Here is a 14,440-nt window from a genome sequence, read left to right as displayed (position 1 = left end):
CGAAACGTATCAGTTACTTTGAGCAACATTTATTGACGCTAACTGATGCCACTTGCTACACCACTATGACAATCTTATCTAACATGACTGGGTTTTCTTAACCTGAATGGGTTCTTAAATAACACACAAAAATAAGGCTGCTTGAATTAGTATTGAGAACTACAACACTGTATATTGAACAGGACAAATACGATAATAAATTCAGTAACATCTGTTAATGCTATAATCCATACATTTTATTAATGCATTGTAATTTATCTATGATCCTTAATGTCCTATACCATTTTGAATAATCCGCTGAGTGAATTGCGACTTCAAAAATATTATAACATTTACTGTATTACATTCGGCATAAAAAGAAATTTGATCGAATAAATCCGATGCAAAATTCAGTTATTTTTCACCGAAATGGTAATATAATATGTTGACTGGATATTTCTGAGTATACTAGAATTTATATCATAAATCTGGATGAAATAAAATTTTAACAACTCACTAAAATCTTTGGATTTATTTAAACTTCAACTATTAATTATTTTAAAGTTAAAGGAAACGGTAAGTTGTGGGGGCGCACTGTCTGCTCAAAACGAATTACAGAATAAAAGAACTTTGAAATATATTTTGAAGGAACTTTTTATTAACATTAATTTTCAAGCAGAAGAAAAAGTATACGGTATATCAGTGTTTTGGATAGAGTGCATAGAGGTACACAGCACGGCAAACAGTTAAAGTCTGCAACTTCTTGATCACTGACGTTCCAGATAATGACTGATTAAAACAATTATTCTTCAAGCACATTTTTTTGTGTTATTAAGTTTTTTAAAGTTACTTCACCCAACGCCTGCATTCTAGATTGTCACGTAGCACTAACCAACACTGACTGCAGTGATGCGATTCAAACGTTACCCGCCGGTCGAGTATTTTATGTACTTTGACCCCAGTCCTGTATCTCTGTGACCCCTGACGTCACCAAACTAAAACGGCTACGTATACTGAAATGTATTATGTGAGACGCTCATCTGATGAAGAAAGTCGAGATACCTCGTGACTAATTTATTATGGAAAAGGAAATTTTGTCGATATTTTAGCGCACATACGTGTTAACTGCAAACCTTTATAATCATTGATTCGGGTGAGATGCAGAATATAAACAATTACTGGATATTCATTACAAATTTGTGCTCGCGAAAGCGGCGACCGACGAACAAGTTTTTAGTGAACTGTACACGTAGTTAAACAAATTGTTGTTGTAGTGGGGTTTAACGCCATTTTTCAGCACACGATAGGCTATACATGGCGGCCAGAATTAATAGTGGAGGAAGAACCCGGGGAAAATCCCGAGAAGAACCACCGACCCACGAGAAGCTACTGACAAGCTTTCTCAAGTATCCACGTTAGCCGAATCTAAGACTCGAACCCACGCAGACAGAGGTGAGATCAGGGACGTCTTGGGGGGGGGGGGGGCAGGGGGCATTTGATCCCCGGAATTTGCATGTGCTATACAGTTGCTGTAGCCTATATACGAAAATTAACAAGCCCGTCATGTTCCCCCCCCCCCATGAAGTTTACACCCCCCCAATCAAGTTTTGCCCCCCTGAAAAAAGTTGAAATGACTTCCCTGGGTGAGATGGCAGTAATCAGGAACGGCGAGCGCTTTAGACCACTCGGCCACTCGGGGCCTCTAGTTCAACAAGTAGCGGGCCGTCCATTTAGTATGTACGCATGAAGTGGTGAAGGGGGTTAAAACGCTGACCATGAAAGAAGGTACTTTGAAATTATATCACAGATTATTCTACAAAATTCTGCACCATTACAAGTTTTGTTACGCGTTTGATGCATGCGGTTTACGGAAATGATCATTTATCATGGAAAATTTAACTTTTAAAAAAAGAAAACGAAAATAGTGCTTTTCATCGACTACATAATGTTTTGACGAAAACATTAAAATGCAATATTTTTCTGAAAAGACTCATTAGAACACACGTTTCTTTCAGAAGAGAATTCGCATCAGTTTTTTCAAATGTTCAAAACAGTTGTACACCTTGTAAGTGAAATAACGTGTAATGTGTTATCATGAAGCTTTAAATAAATTTGTCAGGCTGAGTAATGTCAATAGCCGTTCAGGCAGAAAATCCTCTCCTTTTACGGAAGAGTTTAAAACTCTTCCGTAAAAGGAGAGGATTTTCTGCCTGAACGGCTATTGACATTACTCAGCCTGACATATATATATTCGTGGGGAAACCGTCGATAACTGTTGTCCTCTGTATTGTGACAGAGTATTTTATTGATCAAGTTACTTAAAACTATATTGGTCCTTTGCTTGACTTTGAATACCTGTATCCTTTGTTGACACACGTCATGGCAATGTGGGTTAGTATACATACATACATATATATATATATATATATATATATATATATATATATATATATATATATATATATATATATATATAACTTAGCTTGCAAGAACCGGCTGTATGCTGTTCAGCTGAGAAAACACTGATCAAAGCGAACTATGGTACCGAGCATTCTCATTTGAACAGGTTTCATGAAAAATCACATCGTTTCTACAGTGCAGCCAAAGGAAACGCCTTTTATAGAAATAAAAGTGATTATTCCGCAAGAAGGCCTGTAGCCAGTAAAAATTAGCCTGACGACGATAGACGCAGAACGATATAGACCAAATAGTATAAACTAGACTGGTTCAGCTCATGATAGCTCTTTCCAATGTAAAACCGTAAGGTTACTGAACTATTTACTCATGATTTTTAAACACACTATAGGCCTATCTGTGAATGGTGTACAGATGTGAAACCTTTAAAAATTTGTTTGAAACTTTCTTCACGAACATACACTATGTTCATGACAATCGCTTAAAAGTTCCCCTACGTTGATTGCGCATGCGTTAAATATTGGAGTGGAAAACCCAGTTTCGATTTCTTGAAAAAGGTCTACACACATATGAATATAATGCACTGCGCATGAGCTTTATGATCACTTCTTTTACCAAGATTCCTTAAGTCAGAAGTAGAAAGTATTTGGTGGAAATACATTCACGTTCTCAGTAAGTTTTTACCATTAATGTACAAAGATTATATTAAGCGCCATTTGAATACTGTCAATATTGTCGGGTGTGACGTCGAAAGGGGTATTGGGAGAGAAATCGAGGGCGCTTTAGCAACCGAGCTTTCTCTATCAATGCTCCTTGAGTCCTCCACAATATCACTGGTATCACACGAAAGAATATTCTATAACCGATTTATTCTATGATAGCTGGTTTGTTTCAGATTTTATTTTATGACCAACTATCTTTTTTCAACTGGGTCGCATCTTTCTCTTGTGCACCCTATGTTAGCTTTCCCCCTTTCTCTGACGTTACATCATCTGTCAATATGCGTCGCAAATTACATCCGGATTGCTCACATCATTGCCCTCGCGTGTTTTTCAGATCGTCAAAATTTGCCAATTTTACATATGTTATGGTTTTGAGAAAGCAAATTATTTCATGTGCTGAGGAAAATTGACCGAAAAGTACAAAGTGTTTAATAATGTAACCTAAATTTACCTGGAAATATTACATTTGCTTTATTTTCAGGAACATATCCTAATTATGTTAGCATGAATTTTGCGGACTTTATACCTACAAAATATCCTGAAGATTTGTCAAACTGAATATACGGACGACAGTTCGTGGAGCAAATTGTTTATTCACAGGATGACACAATAAAATGCATGTAATTTTGCATATCTGTTTTTAAATTGTATTCTCTGTATCAATTTTGAAAATCTGTTTCTCATCGTAAACCATATTTTTCCTCACGCAGATTAATTATTTTTTCTCTCCGCTTTTTAAGCTTTTCGTTCATTGTTCTTATTTAGGATTGCACGATAAATACGAGCACTTATTAATGTCTACCCGTCATGTTACTTGATTTTGAAAACTCTCTCTTTCTCTCTCTCTCTCTCTCTCTCTCTCTCTCGTTGTGCTATTTGTGTATTTGACTAGATACAGCAGAGTCTGACGTCATTAATCAATATTCCAATTGTTAACGACCGTCAGTGGAATACCACTTTCTGGTAAATCACAGTCGAGCTGTAGGTTACCAGAATTTAGAAAACGAGAAACACCCAACGAGAAAGCATCTTGTTATTTTATTATGGCCATTTTCGAACTAAATCTACCGACTATATAATACTGCTAGTTTTTATAGGAAGCCATGTCATTCAGTCGGTTTATTCAAATTTAATATCATGTATATTTTTCATTTCTTTTAAAATTGATGAAGAAAGTTATAGTGTGGGACTTAATAAAATAGGTTTGCAACAAATACTCAAACACTCATTGCAGGCGAGTTCAGCTATTCTGCATGTCATATGTACATGTTTTGGCGCACCTTCTTTATTAACATCAACAAATATTCTAATTTTATCCAAAAACATGCATTGAATATCAGGAGTGATTTTTTTATTATTTTTAGCTGTACCCACCAATTCTTGTACATTTGTTTTCCTAGCGATGCCACATTCATCAAGAAAACCAACCATTCTTTAAAGAAGAATAAACATAAAAAAATTACTAAATTGTCTTCTTAAGCGATGTGTAAATATATTCTTTAATTGAAAGTTGTAGGTCTTGCGTCACTGTAAGTAATGCACATATTCATTTACATGGAGACATGGGTTTATAAAAAATTCAGGCAATACACGTGTGAACGTAACACTCAGTTGATGAAGTGCGTAATGATGCAATGTTATGTACCAATTTATGATATTGTAACGTACCTGGGCTCTAATTCACGAATGGAAACCTTTTCAGATCAGGGTCGGATAGAGGTGGGTCTGTGGTTCCCCCCCCCCCAAAGAACCCGTACACAAACACAAACGTACAGTTACTGGTCACTTTAAATTTGACCATCGTTTTATTCCTGCGCATGTTTGTTGGATATTATGCACACTTTGAGTAAATAGACAGGAAAAACAGGGCCATTTTGAGATTTTTGACCCCACTCCCTCCAGCACATAACCTGTTCCGGCCCTGCAGAGATATATATGGCTGCGATTCATACAAGATATGCCGTCACCAGTGTACCTAGTGGTAGGCTGCCACCACCCTAAAAAAGGGAAGAAATGTGTGAAGAAAGAGGCGCAAGACTAAACAAAACTGCTAAGACTGTTTAGTGTTTCTCACAGGAATCTGGCTACTGGTACAATTCTGGAAGCACTGCATAACACACACGAGAGAGAGAGAGAGAGAGAGAGAGAGGTGAGTCGTATAAATATAGAAAGAATGGATCCAGATTAAATAATCATGACGTGGAGGGCGTTCAACTGTTGCACAGCTCCTGGAACTACTGCTTTCTATCTGCTCGTTCTGGAACGAGAACTCTCTCCACAGTCACTAGAGGATGTGAGATGAGAATCGAGACATAGTGAGGAGAGATTAAAGATGGATGACAGGGAGACTAGAGGAGAAGATTATAAACAGTAAGGATGAACTGTGAGCTGCCCTCTGCTATTCTGCCTTGTGTTCAATCCTTATCTGTGGAAACAAGAGACGATAGAAAGGTTGAAGGAAAAGAGAAATACGATAGGGAGAGGAAGGAATAAACAGAAACAACTATAGTTCATTCCGTATAGCATCGGGAATGATATTCGCGTCTGTTTCTCACTGAATTGTTACGTAAGTGTCTAGAAACGTAGCTAAAAAATTACCTAATCTATTCTGTGCACGAATGGATTTAAATTGGCGCTTGTACTTAAATCTACATTGTGCTAAAAGTAGGTCATAACATCATTGTGCCCGGCTGCCGCCATATTGTTTTCGGACAAAGCACCAAAAGACGCTTAGTAACACGTAGTAATTCGCGATATATATGCAGAAATAAAGTTCTTTTTATGTGCACTTCCCTCACTGTGTAATGTTTTCATATATTCATATGAGTGTATACAGTAATAATTTTGTACATTTTATTTCTTTGTCATCCGTTTGTATTGTTTTCCAGCCTTCCTTTAGTAAAGCTCTCCTGGGTTCATATTAAAGGAATATATATATATATATATATATATATATATATATATATATATATATATATATATATATATATATATATATATATATATATATATATATATATATATATATATATATATAGTGTGTGTGTGTGTGCCCCAAATGAATGTGTTGAAACCAATAATATTTATTGATGTCTACTTTGTTTCCTTTTCAGTTAGTGTTTGTGTGTAAAATTTGTATCATTTTAAAGGTGGCTGTCGTCATTAGAGACAGCAATTTTTGTGTTGCTGTTCCATTCATACATGCATAAAATTGTACCTCCCGACAAGGGGCCCCGAGTGGCCGAGTGGTCTAAAGTGCTCTCCGTTACGGATCACTGCCATCTTACTTCTGTCTGCGTGGGTTCAAGTCTTGGATTCGGCCAGTGTGGGTATGTGAGAAAGCTTTGCCAGTAGCTTCTCGTGGGTCGGTGGTTCTTTCCGTGGTTTTCCCGGGTTCTTCCTTCACCATTAATTATATGTTTTATACACAGTCTTCAGGCTTAACCCCCACTGTAACTAAATACTGGAATGCACATCCATATTCAGCTTAACAAATTTAACGCCAGGTATATGGTTTTCAGTAAGAACAATAATGCGAACAATAACACGGCTTGACCGAATGGCTATTTTTAGAAACTGATATCACTGCGTGTGACGTTTCACAGAGGTAAGAAGTACAAGCGCCATTCATATTGACATACAGCGCAACACTATTCATTCGATACATACTCACTCATTCGAATATAAATTGCAACTCCCATGTCCTCACCGCTTATAAGCAATTAAAGTGATGAAAACAACATTGCACTAAAAAGACTGTTTTAACATAGTATGTGATGTCATTCTGTGTGAGAACAAAGATTTTCAATACATTTGGTATATACGAGTTATGTGTTTGTGTGTTGAAAGTAAGCGACTATGAAAAACTCGTGTCCTAAATAAGTGTTCAATAGTTTGTTTATCAACTAAAAGAATAATTGTGTATTAACGGTGAAAAAATGCTTTGTAATCGTACAAGGTGGTGGTTAAATGCCATTGAAAAAAGAACTTTTTGGTTAAATATATCCAAAAAAATGTTTTATTTGCCTTAATTGTTGTGTCCCTGTTTTTTTTTGTATATTACGTGACACAACTTTCATATATGATAATAAATATATGGTGATAATGTGATACATATATAAAAAACAAAACTTATAACTTTTTCCACGGATGATTTTATATCATGGATCGGTAGCAACTCATTTAAGAAATTTAACCATACGTGTTGTTTTATCTCACTCCTAACCGCTCCGGTGGCCTAGTGGTGAGAGCATCCGCATCGGATGCGGGAGGTCGTGGGCTTGATCCCCGGCCGAGTCATACCAAAAATGGTACTAAAAGATGCCTCGCTTGGCGCTCAGCATTAAGAGGTTAGTGTTAGGACTGGTCGGCCTGGTGTCAGGATAATGTGACTAGGTGGGACATCGTGCTACATGTCTGCGGCATGATGCCCCAGTGCTAGACATCACTATAAACTGTCACAATGCAGACATCGTAGCAATATGACTGAAAAATTGTTAAAGCTACGCTAAAAATCCAAATCACACACACACACACATCTCACTCCTGACGGTACTTACTGCCGATATGAATGATTACTAAGCAAGACATCTCCATTTGCAACCATCGTATATAAAAATTCAATTAACAACACTTTCCACCTGAGATGGAATAGCCTTTAACATCAGAAACCGTATTTTACGTGACAGTATTTTACCTGACGCGCTTCTGCTTGCAACAAATTGATCAAGATGACGAAGCTGATCAGATTAGGCGCTTGCAATAACCACGTGGAAAGGATAGACCACCATTTGCACAAGACATTTGTTGTTACGATACGCACGGACTTGAAGACCCGACACGGAAAGTATGTTGATTTCATCATATAATTTTATCAGTAGCGTCACTGGGTGGGGGAGGGTGCGGGGGTGGGGGTGGTGCGCACCGCACCGGGTGACACCATCAGAGGGGGTGACACCAAAATGCCATTACTAAGGATTCTGTATGGTCTGTTACAGAAGGAGGTCCATGGGGGCGACACCATGAGTTACCGTACAGGATGACACCAACGCTAGTGACGCCACTGAATTTAATCGTCGTTTTTGCACTCAGTACTTACCGTATTTTAAATAAATTAAATTAAAAAAATTTTTATCACAGATTTAATATGATATGAATCAGTGGTTAGTTACAGAGATATCATTATTCTGTATAAGTTTTGATGCAGCAAAACGCTTGCGTAAATTGCAAGAGTTCCTAAAGTAGAATATACAAAGAAAAATGCTCATTAATTCGTTCAGGTTTTATTACTTACATCTTGCTAAGATTGCTTTCGTACATTTTAAATGGATGATGAATAATTTTGTGGTTTTTAAAAGCTTATTGTATTTGAAACATAACTTGATTATCTAAAAGAAAGGTGGGACACTTAGTACTCTTATTGTAGTGTGTATGGGTATACAATTGAATTAACATGATTATCTTATGGAAATAAATACATTCCAACGATTTTCAAGTTGTTATTTTGAACTATGAGGATTTTAGATACATGTACTACTAGTAGGTATTCCAAGGCATTTTTAACAACAATTAGCAGACAACAATAAGACATATAAAGAGATAGAGCTTGTTTTCCTGAAAACAATGATACCAAATTTATTTTTGTGGGTCAATTAGGTTAGAAATTAGAAAACAAAACGTAAATTTGGACTTAGATTTTTGTGTGCCTGTACAAAATCATGGCGGACAACCTACTTTGTGATGACGTAATCAAGCTAGTGTTTCACCTGATTACAAAAAAAAAAAACAACAATATAAATCACAACTACTACCCCCAGTAACATGAATAAATAGAAATTATACTATGGAAAGTACAAATTGAGCAAGCCCCACAGCTTCAATTTTGCACAAAAAAAACTCGTCCTACCTTCTCCATTTTTGAAGAAAATGCTTTGGAAGGCCACATTTCATGGCACACAATAAGCGTAGCGTAAATGATAATAAATATTGAAGAGGGAATAATAATAATAATAATTTCAAGGTTATTACTACCGTCTTATTATGAGTTATTACGTAACAATACTCAGTAGTAACATTAATGATGTATCTTTTCGGTTTTGGAAAGTATGGCTGAACCGCACCCTCAACGACGAAAAGAAGAGAGAGAGAGAGAGATGAAAGTAACTGTCTAAAGGCAGAAACTTGGAGAACCAAAAAATGATTGCAAGCTGACAGCTCTTCAGCTGTGGAAGCGGACGAAAGGCAGAAAACAGTACTGAAAAATCTATTAAAGAAATAACATAGGTTGTCTCTTGAAAACAAGACCATGCATGCGAAGTAAACACCGAATGAACAGGAGTGCATGTAGCTGAAACTGCGAGCTTTAACGAAATATCGACCACGGGTGATATTTCCCTACCATCGACTAGCTAAATTCATAGTAAAATTTCCAACTTCTTCTACCAAAAAGAGAATTAGCAGACGAATTTCACAACAGAAAAGGATGATAACTAGTTTGGAAGTGGCAATTTGTTGTTAAAGAATAGGTCTGAGACACTTTGAAAACAGTTATATCGAATGAAGAATAAATGAGTGCCCCCCTTGTTGTTGTTTTTGTTGTTGGGTTTAACGCCATTTTTCAGCACACGATAGGATATACATGGCGGCCAGTATTAATGGTGGAGGAAGAACCCGGGAAAATCCCGGAAAAAACCACCGACCCACGAGAAGCCACTGGCAAGCTTTCTCACATACCCACATTGGCTGAATCCGAGACTCGAACCGGCGCAGATAGAGGTGAGATGGCAGTGATCCGTAACGGAGAGCGCTTTAGACCACTCGGCCACTCGAGGCCCCGAGTGTCCCCCTAATGTCAAGGTCAAAGGTGGAAAGAGATACGAATCTTCTGGAATAAATCCTAGAAAATATCCCAAATAAGACGACAACCCATACTGACAAGCTGTTTTACAGAATAAACCAGTGAAGCTGTCAAAGTAGGTGTGTGTGTGTGTGTGTGACAAGAATAATGTTAGCCTGATTCACAACAAATTTCCTCAGATAGTGTAATCTTAATGTTCCAATTGTGTTTTCTGTTTGGATGAGTTAAATACAAACCATTAAGCCAATACTTTTGCTGAATTTTCAGTTTATTTACTTCTTACTTTATGATGAATGGAAATAACGTAAATTACATGCAAATTTATATACTTGTACATTAATGTCAGTTCAGTGTGCAGAAACTTTCATAAAATGAAACTCCAACGCATACCAGTAACTCCAATGCACACCGGTCCTTAAAAATATTAATTAAAACATTAATATGAATTTTCATTTTTCACAATTTCTTAACACTGGAATTGCAAGTTAATTTAGATTGAATGACTGGAAAAGACAGATATCTGTACATGTAATTCGCCATGTTCGTCTTGAGTTCTGAATATTTGATACTGCCTAGATCAAAGGAAGATAACTATACAATGACCAAATAGAAAAGCTGATCACTCCTTAATAAACAAATCGACTGTTCCACGGGTCTTGGCAGCATCAAATTATAGTATGTATTTAATGAGATGTGTTAGAGGTCGTCCATTAATTATGTCAGCAACATAGGGGAGGGGGTTTGAAGAAGTTTGACAATTGTTGACATGGGGAGGGGGGAGTTCAAGATAAATTGACGTCAACAATGTTATTTTTTTTTTTACAATAAATTTAATAAATCAAAAAAATAGGAAATTAGTCGGTGGGTTGGTACGGCACACACTCGCTCGCCCGTCAACAGCCCACCAGTTTAATCCTAAACCGGTTGAGCTCTTACCAAGGAAGTCATAGTCTTGCATCATCATATTTTGTTTTTGTTCAATGTAGATTGTAGACTGTAGACAGATTAACAACATATGGTATTAATCTGAAGAAATTAATGAATCAGCCACTATGCCCATTATAACAATTGAGGAACATTTGGCTTCCCCATGGGAAGATGATAGAAGCTAGAATATAAAGTCTCGATTTTTTTCATGAATTCAAAGTGTTAAAGTCAATTTGATATCTGTTAAACAAGTAAAACAAATGTATCAAAATGTATTTGTAGACCTTTTAATTTCGAGAATTCTATTTGTAGCATCAAATATTGTTAGTTTGTGTGTGTGTGTGTGTGGGGGGGGGGTAAACAAATTTGATATAATTTTATTGTTTTATTAGGGGGGTCACTGAAAGTTTGACAGTTGTTGACAAGGGGTGGGAGGGGTGGTGGTAAAAAATTGCCTAAAAATTGTTGACATAATTAATGGACGTCCCCTTACGCTGTATGTCGATTCGAACGGTGTTGGAATATTTAGCGCGCGAAACGTATCAGTTACTTTGAGCAACATTTATTGACGCTAACTGATGCCACTTGCTACACCACTATGACAATCTTATCTTACCTGACTGGGTTTTCTTGACCTGAATGGGTTCTTAAATAACACACAAAGATAAGGCTGCTTGAATTAGTATTGAGAACTACAACACTGTATATTGAACAGGACAAATACGATAATAAATTCAGTAACATCTGTTAATGCTATAATCCATACATTTTATTAATGCATTATAATTTATCTATGATCCTTAATGTCCTATACCATTTTGAATAATCCGCTGAGTGAATTGCGACTTCAAAAATATTATAACATTTACTGTATTACATTTGGCATAAAAAGAAATTTGACCGAATAAATCCGATGCAAAATTCAGTTATTTTTCACCGAAGTGGTAATATAATATGTTGACTGGATATTTCTGAGTATACTAGAATTTATATCATAAGTCTGGATGAAATTTTTTTTAACTACTCAATAAAATCTTTGGATTTATTTAAACTTCAACTATTAATTATTTTAAAGTTAAAGGAAACGGTAAGTTGTGGGGGCGCACTGTCTGCTCAAAACGAATTACAAAATAAAAGAACTTTGAAATATATTTTGAAGGAACTTTTTATTAACATTAATTTTCAAGCAGAAGAAAAAGTATACGGTATATCAGTGTTTTGGATAGAGTGCATAGAGGTACACAGCACGGCAAACAGTTAAAGTCTGCAACTTCTTGATCACTGACGTTCCAGGTAATGACTGATTAAAACAATTATTCTTCAAGCACATTTTTTGTGTTATTAAGTTTTTTAAACTTACCTCACCCAACGCCTGCATTCTAGATTGTCACGTAGCACTAACCAACACTGACTGCAGTGATGCGATTCAAACGTTACCCGCCGGTCGAGTATTATATGTACTTTGACCCCAGTCCTGTATCTCTGTGACCCCTGACGTCACCAAACTAAAACGGCTACGTATACTGAAATGTATTATGTGAGACGCTCATCTGATGACGAAAGTCGAGAGACCTCGTGACTAATTTATTATGGAAAAGGAAATTTTGTCGATATTTTAGCGCACATACGTGTTAACTGCAAACCTTTATAATCATTGATTCGGGTGAGATTCAGAATATAAACAATTACTGGATATTCATTACAAATTTGTGCTCGCGAAAGCGGCGACCGACGAACAAGTTTTTAGTGAACTGTACACGTAGTTAAACAAATTGTTGTTGTAGTGGGGTTTAACGCCATTTTTCAGCACACGATAGGCTATACATGGCGGCCAGAATTAATAGTGGAGGAAGAACCCGGGGAAAATCCCGAGAAGAACCACCGACCCACGAGAAGCTACTGACAAGCTTTCTCAAGTATCCACGTTAGCCGAATCTAAGACTCGAACCCACGCAGACAGAGGTGAGATCAGGGACGTCATGGGGGGGGGGGGGGCAGGGGGCATTTGACCCCCCGAATTTGCATGTGCTGTACAGTTGCTGTAGCCTATATACGAAAATTAACAAGCCTGTCATGTTTCCCCCCACCCATGAAGTTTACCCCCCCCCCATCAAGTTTTGCCCCTCCTGAAAAAAGTTGAAATCACTTCCCTGGGTGAGATGGCAGTGATCAGGAACGGTGAGCGCTTTAGACCACTCGGCCACTCGGGGCCTCTAGTTCAACAAGTAGCGGGCCGTCCATTTAGTATGTGCGCATGAAGTGGTGAAGGGGGTTAAAACGCTGACCATGAAAGAAGGTACTTTGAAATTATATCACAGATTATTCTACAAAATTCTGCACCATTACAAGTTTTGTTACGCGTTTGATGCATACGGTTTACAGAAATGATCATTTATCATGGAAAATTTAACTTTTAAAAAAAGAAAACGAAAATAGTGCGTTTCATCGACTACATAAAGTTTTGACGAAAACATTAAAATGCAATATTTTTCTGAAAAGACTCATTAGAACACGTTTCTTTCAGAAGAGAATTCGCATCAGTTTTTTTAAATGTTCAAAACAGTTGTACACCTTGTACGTGAAATAACGTGTAATGTGTTATCATGAAGCTTTAAATAGTGCTGACGACAAAACTCTTCCGTAAAAGGAGAGGATTTTCTGCCTGAACGGCTATTGACAATACTCAGCCTGGCACATATATATTCGTGGGGAAACCGTCGATAACTGTTGCCCTTTGTATTGTGACAGAGTATTTTATTGATCAAATTACTTTAAACTATATTGGTCCTTTGCTTGACTTTGAATACCTGTATCCTTTGTTGACACACGTTATGGCAACGTGAGTTAATATATATATATATATATATATATATATATATATATATATATATATATATATATATATATATATATATATATATATATATATATATATAACTTAGCTTGCAAGAACCGGCTGTATGCTGTTCAGCTGAGAACGCACTGATCAAAGCGAACTATGGAACCGAGCATTCTCATTTGAACAGGTTTCATGAAAAATCACATCGTTTCTACAGTGCAACCAAAGGAAACGCCTTTTACAGAAATAAAAGTGATTATTCCACAAGAAGGCCTGTAGCCAGTAAAAATTAGCCTGACGACGATAGACGCAGAACGATATAGACCAAATAGTATAAACTAGACTGGTTCAGCTCATGATAGCTCTTCCCAATGTAAAACCGGCAGGTTACTGAACTATTTACTCATGATTTTTAAACACACTATAGGCCTATCTGTGAATGGTGTAGAGATGTGAAACCTTTAAAATTTGTTTGAAACTTTCTTCACGAACAATGACAATCATGACAATCGCTTAAAAGTTCCCCTACGTTGATTGCGCATGCGTTAAATATTGGAGTGGAAAAACCCAGATTCGATTTCTTGAAAAAGGTCTACACACATATGAATATAATGCACTGCGCACTTCTTTTACCAAGATTCCTAAAGTCAGAAGTAGAAAGTATTTGGTGGAAATACATTCACGTTCTCAGTAAGTGTTTAC

At 36.8% G+C, this 14,440-nt stretch overlaps 1 protein-coding gene across 4 annotated transcripts in view; it reads left to right on the top strand.

Annotated features, from left to right (window-relative positions):
• LOC149806745 (ornithine decarboxylase-like) overlaps nucleotides 1-14,440 on the top strand; it is a 135,242-nt gene that overhangs the window by 20,969 nt on the left and 99,833 nt on the right. The window contains exon 1 of one of the 4 annotated variants that reach the window (XM_089957119.1): nucleotides 2,956-3,066. The exons of 2 other annotated variants lie outside the window; for them this stretch is intronic. The gene's annotated coding sequence lies outside the window, so the exon portion shown is untranslated. Of the gene's footprint in view, nucleotides 1-2,955; nucleotides 3,067-14,280; nucleotides 14,429-14,440 lie in introns of those variants that run through there. One more of the 4 variants, XM_089957098.1, reaches the window with a different exon arrangement.

This window comes from Sinohyriopsis cumingii, chromosome 1 (genome assembly GCF_028554795.1).
Source record: "Sinohyriopsis cumingii isolate HCF-2022 chromosome 1, ASM2855479v2, whole genome shotgun sequence".
Lineage (NCBI taxonomy): Eukaryota > Metazoa > Mollusca > Bivalvia > Unionida > Unionidae > Sinohyriopsis > Sinohyriopsis cumingii.
Note: the sequence above shows the minus strand (reverse complement) of the source record. Positions and strands in the feature narration are given on the sequence as shown.